The sequence below is a fragment of the Balaenoptera ricei genome, chromosome 13 (assembly GCF_028023285.1).
Source record: "Balaenoptera ricei isolate mBalRic1 chromosome 13, mBalRic1.hap2, whole genome shotgun sequence".
In the NCBI taxonomy this organism is placed as follows: Eukaryota; Metazoa; Chordata; class Mammalia; order Artiodactyla; family Balaenopteridae; genus Balaenoptera; species Balaenoptera ricei.
Window position 1 is genome coordinate 42,015,382 of NC_082651.1, and position 6,010 is coordinate 42,021,391.

The 6,010-nt window shown below is 39.9% G+C and overlaps 1 pseudogene; it reads left to right on the top strand.

The window, feature by feature from the left end:
* The first annotated feature begins 3,433 nt into the window (after positions 1-3,433).
* On the top strand, positions 3,434-4,184 carry LOC132376722 (hypoxanthine-guanine phosphoribosyltransferase-like; annotated as a pseudogene).
* The last annotated feature ends 1,826 nt before the right edge of the window (positions 4,185-6,010 follow it).

Genomic DNA, 6,010 nt, shown 5'->3' on the forward strand with positions numbered 1-6,010 from the left:
GAGGGTTCCCCTCTAGAACCAGAGGACCAGTTGTTAAACATCTATGAGCACATCACTGCATATTCCATTTGCTTGAAATTCTCTTCTACCCTTCTTTCCCCCCATATTGAGGTTTCTCAGCACTTTCTTTTTCTCCTGGACTAATGAACTTAACCTTGAGAATAGGTTTAACCTTGAGCATGGTGCTCATAAAAAAGATCTTGTAAACTTAAGGAGAAAATATTCCTCCCGTAAAACTATAGGAAAGCAGACCTATTTAAAGTGAGTTCTGATAAAGAGGTATATTGAGAATATTCACAAAGAGCATTAGTTTTATTCTCCTGCCAGTGGGAAGACTTGTTGAAAGTGTATAATCCTGCTCTGTTTTCATATAACAAAGGAGTCTTTTAAGATGCCTGGACTTCAGAGATTGTTATGTACTGTGAAGTGTGGCCTTTAACCCTTAAAAGTCCATAATTCTGATTGGTTGTCACTCAATAGTTTGATGCCCTGATAACAATATTTACACTGATATATATATATTTTTTTCTGAGTGCATAACTTGCAAGTTTTTAAGTTAGTCCAGAAAAGAGCCTTTGGCATTTCCTTGCCTACCTCCATGCATGCTAAATTCCTTATTCAAAGGGTCTGAGAGCATATGAAATTTACAGGATCACTTTGGATCATAGGGCTACTACGAGTATGTGGTCTCAGGGCTGCCTGTCCATTTCCTTGTCTTTGATGAATTTCCTTTTTCATTCTCCTCTATGCTATTTGTAAATACTCGGTCTGCCTTTCAGTTCCCCGTATGCAGTTCCAAGCAGATACTCTTTCTTAGTTCCAGCAAATGATCTTTTCCTCCTACTTCATCAAACAACCATAAAAGAGTGACAGATAAATAGTCACAGATGGTTTTCTTACAGATGGTTTTCTAGGAGCTGACTAGCTAACCAAACCCACTTCCACCCAACCAAAATGAAAAGAACAAAATGAATAAAAGTAGCCAAAAGTCACACCAGCAGTGCTGAGACAAGGAATGCCAAGAACTTTGAAAAGTGTTGTCTGGAGGCAACAATCTGGACTCTAAAGTTGAATGAGATTATATAATCCAACATGATTCTACTGGAGAGTGATGGTAGGGCAAAAGGAAGCCACACAACATTCTGAAAAATTTTATTAATCCTGCCACACTCTATACCAAACCCATTATCCAGTCCTGTTAGTTCTGTTCCTAGATATATCTGGAATCCTCTCAATTTCTCTGCATATCCATATTTTTAATATAAAGGAAAGTTACTCATGTGGATTATTTTTGTCCATATGATTATTGAACTCTCTTATCAATGTAGATAAGTCTTCCAGATGCTTCTTTCATATTTCATAGGTAAAAAAAAATGTCATATGCAAATAATAACTTTGTCTTCTCTTAAAAAAAAGTTGGGACTTACATTAAAACTGAAAAATGTTGACTGACAGATATAAAGGAAATAGAGAAACTTCATGTGCATCTAGGTATGAAGACTATTTTTAAGGACACCAAATCTTCCCAAATTATTTTACAGCTTTAATAAAATTACTGAATTTACTAAAATTGAGCTTTACTTGCACTCATTTATTTATTTATTTTTGGCTGCGTTGAGTCTTTGTTGCTGCACGCGGGCTTTCTCTAGTTGTGGCAAGCGGGGGCTACTCTTCGTTGCGGTGCGCGGGCTTCTCATTGTGGTGGCTTCTCTTGTTGTGGAGCACGGGCTCTAGGCACATGGGCTTCAGTAGCTGTGGCACGCAGGCTCAGTAGCTGTGGCACGCGGGCTCTAGAGTGCAGGCTCAGTAGTTGTGGTGCGCGGGTTTAGCTGCTCCGCGGCATGTGGGATCTTCCCTGACCAGAGATCGAACCCGTGTCCCCTTCATTGGCAGGCAGATTCTTAACCACTGTGCCACCAGGGAAGTCCACATTTTTTTTTTTTTTTTTACTTACACTCTTAATAGGACTTTGTTTTTGTAACTTGACAAAAGTTAATTTGAAAGAACAAGTTAAGGATGGCTAAGAAAATTTTAATTAATAAAAAGGTTAAAAAAGGGGACCTGTCATATTTTAAGATATTTTGTAAAGCAGTTATTACTTTGGTAATATTGACAGAATTCAAAGATGACTGAAACAAAATAGAGAGACCCTTAACAGACGCCAGAATAAACCACTGTATAAATGTCAAACAAAGGAAACATCTGAAATTAATGGGGAAGGTGCAGATTATTCAACAGAATGGTGCTGATATTCTCTGCTTAGCATGGACACTTGTGAAGGGGCTAATGAGTCTTTGTGTGAGTAAACTGGGAAGGTGGCAAGACTTCAGAGCAAACTAGAACCTGGAAATCTGAGGAAACTGCAGTCTCTCTGAATCTTCCTTTCATGGCTTTAGGCCAGGGTTTCTCAGAGTGAGAAGTGTCATCCATCATGTAAGCATAAAAGAAAAGCAGTAATGCAAACCTCTGATATAAACAATGTTAAACAGCTTTTCTATTTTTTTGTGCCGCACAGCTTGTGGGATCCTAGTTCTCTGACCAGGGATCAAACTCAGGCCATCGGCAGTGAAAGCACGGAGTCCTACCCACTGGACCACCGGGGAATTCCCTAAACAGCTTTTCTTAACATAGGATGTCTCAGAATCTTTAATATGCTCACAGTTACCATGAATCTCTAAGAAAGGCACACAGCATGGAATATTTACCAAACTTATTTAATCTTGGAACCCTTTTTGGGCAGAGCATATTTCTGGACTAGTGTCCCATGCAACACACTTTGGGAAAACTGTGCCAGTCAATAGGAAAGGAGCTAGCTTGGTGGATATGTCACTCAGGGTTCTTGATTGGAATTACAAGCCCATGTCTGCATAATTTAAGCATAAAAAGAACTTATTGGGAAGGGAACCCCTTGCTCTCAGACTCAATGGGAAGACTTGGAAAATGGGGCAGGATCAAGGAAGGTTGGCCATCAGAGAAGACTCCGGAGATGTCCCTTGAAGAACCTCCGATATCTCTGAGACTGTGCATTACTGTCTCAGTCACGCAGTGGTGGCATCTGATTCACTCTGGTGAGAAGTTCTGGGCGTGTTTTTGATTTTCTGGGCACGTGTTCTGTGTTCCATGTGTGTGACCGACAGGCGGTAGGCCACTTTTCTCAAGGCCCCGTGCACACACTTGCAACCATAGAGCACTTACGCTACGGAGTCTTGAGGTTTGTTTTTTGGCCACAAGGTGGCTCACTTCTCTTTTCCATTTCTGGTTCAAGACTCTTAACTCTGGACCAATGCTGCCAGACATTTTCATTCAACAATCAGCCCGCACTCCAGCATGCCAGCCAGCTCCGTTGTGGCGACCCGCAGCCCCAGTGTCTTGGGACTGGACATACCAAGATGACCAATACGCGGTCCTACACAAACAACCTTAGAGCATCTCTATGAAGGCACCTCATGGGTTGATTATAACAATCTCAGACTTCTAGAAGTTTGGGCTTTTAAGGCATCACTTAGCTTTTTTTGGTGATTTTTTTTTCCTACTGTGAGATGAGAGAAACTATTTGGATTTGAGTTTAGTGATGATGAACCAGGTTATGACCCAGATTCATTTTGTATACCTAATCATTATGCTGAGGATTTGGAAAAGGTGTTTATTCCTCATACGGACAGGACTGAATGGCTTGCTCAAGATGTGATGAAGGAAATGGGAGGCCATCACATCGTGGCCCTCTGTGTGCTCGAGGAGGGCTATAAATTCTTTGCTGACCTGCTGGATTACATCAAAGCACTGAACAGAAATAGTGATAGATCCATTCCTATGACTGTAGATTTTATCAGACTGAAAAGCTACTGTAATGACCAGTCAACAGGCGACATAAAAGTGATTGGTGGAGATGATCTCTTAACTTTCACTGGAAAAGATGTCTTGATTGTTGAAGATATAATTGACACTGGCAAAACAATGCAAACCTTGCTTTCCTTGGTCAAGCAGCGTAATCCAAAGATGGTCAAGGTTGCAAACTTGCTGGTGAAAAGGACCCCTCGAAGTGTTGGATATAGGCTGACTTTGTTGGATTTGAAATTCCAGACAAGTTTGTTGTAGGATATGCTCTTGACTATAATGAATACTTCAGGGATTTGAATCATGTTTTTGTCATTAGTGAAACTGGAAAAGCAAAATACAAAGCCTAAGATGAGAGTTCAAGTTGAGTTTGGAAACATCTGGAGTCCCATTGAAATCACCAGTAAAGTTGTCAAATGTTCTAGGTCTGTGGCCAGCTGCTTAGTAGAGCTTATTGCATGTACTTTCTTTTTTTTTTTTAAACTTTTGGGTATTTATTTATTTATTTATTTATTTATTTATTTATTTATGGCTGTGTTGGGTCTTTGTTTCTGTGCGAGGGCTTTCTCTAGTTGCGGCAAGTGGGGGCCACTCTTAATCGCGGTGCGCGGGCCTCTCATTATCGTGGCCTCTCTTGTTGCGGAGCACAGGCTCCAGACGCGCAGACTCAGTAGTTGTGGCTCACGGGCCCAGTTGCTCCGCGGCATGTGGGATCTTCCCAGACCAGAGCTCGAACCCGTGTCCCCTGCATTGGCAGGCAGATTCTCAACCACTGTGCCACCAGGGAAGCCCCTTTGCATGTACTTTCTAAGAATTTTATCTGCTTTGTATTTTAGAAATGTCAGTTACTGCATTCCAGAACTCTTTTATTTGCTCTATGAGCCTAGTCTATAGGCTCAGTTCCCTTTGCGTGGATTGTTGTTTGACTTGTAAATGAAAAATCTCTTAAACCACACTACTATTGAATGAAAATATTGAAAATTGTATCTGTAAGAAACGTTTAAAGAGAAGAATATATTAGTTTTTTAGTCGGTATTTTAATTTTTATATATTCAGGAAAGAATAGAAGTGATTGAATACTGTTAATTATACCACTATGTGTTTAGAAAAGTAAGAAGCAGTCAGTTTCATATCAGTGACAGCACTTAGAGGTATCATTATGTTGGATAAACCATATGTTCTGGAGTTATTTTAATAGGTTTCAGTAGTATTAACTGTATTTTCCTGCTTGTTCTGATTATTTCTGGTGAATCTTTGTCAATGGTTCCTTTTAAATACAGATCAATATGTTCCAAAAACGTACCACTTTTTGAATTCTTCAATGTAAAAATCCTTAAAATAAAGTCTGTCTCTTTAAAAGAAAAAACAAACAAACAAACAAACAAAAAAACCCCAAGCATCCAGACTGGGCAATTCTTTTTTTTTTTTAAGTCTATTTTCCTTCTTTCTTTCTTTCTTCCTTTTTCTTTCTCTTTCTTTCTTTCTTTCGTGTTTTTATTGAAGTAAGTTGCTGTACAATATCATATAAATTACAGGTATACAATATAGTGATTCACAATATTTAAAGGTTATACTCCATTTATAGTTATTATAAAATATTGTCTATATTCCCCAGATGTACAATATATCCTTGTAGCTTATTTTATACCTAATAGTTTGTCCCTCTTAATCTCCTACCCCTATATTGACTCTCTCCTCTTCCCACTGGTAACCACTAGTTTGTTCTCTATATCTGTGAGTCTGCTTCTTTCTTGTCATATTCCCTAGTTTGTTGCATTTTTTAGATTCCACATATAAGTGATAACATACAGTATTTCAGCCTGGGCAACTCTTGTTATGTGGCACTAAGCAAGATGTTCCCACATAGCATTATCTCACTTGACTTGAACTGGCATAGGCGATGGAGGGGTCCCCAGATCACCCACCCAACTGGGGTGTGGCAGAGCCAGGATGCCATCCCAGGACTCATGTTTTTCCACTGGATAGGTGGTTTTCAACCCTGGCTGCATGTGACTCACCTCAAGAATTAACAAAGATACTGATGCCTGAGCCCCAACCCATACCAATTACGTCAGAATCTCTGGGGGTAGGGTGCTGCATCTTTACAAACATGCTCTGAGAGTGAGGACCACTGCAATAGGTCTTAGACACGTAGCTCTCCTTCTCCTCCGCCCCG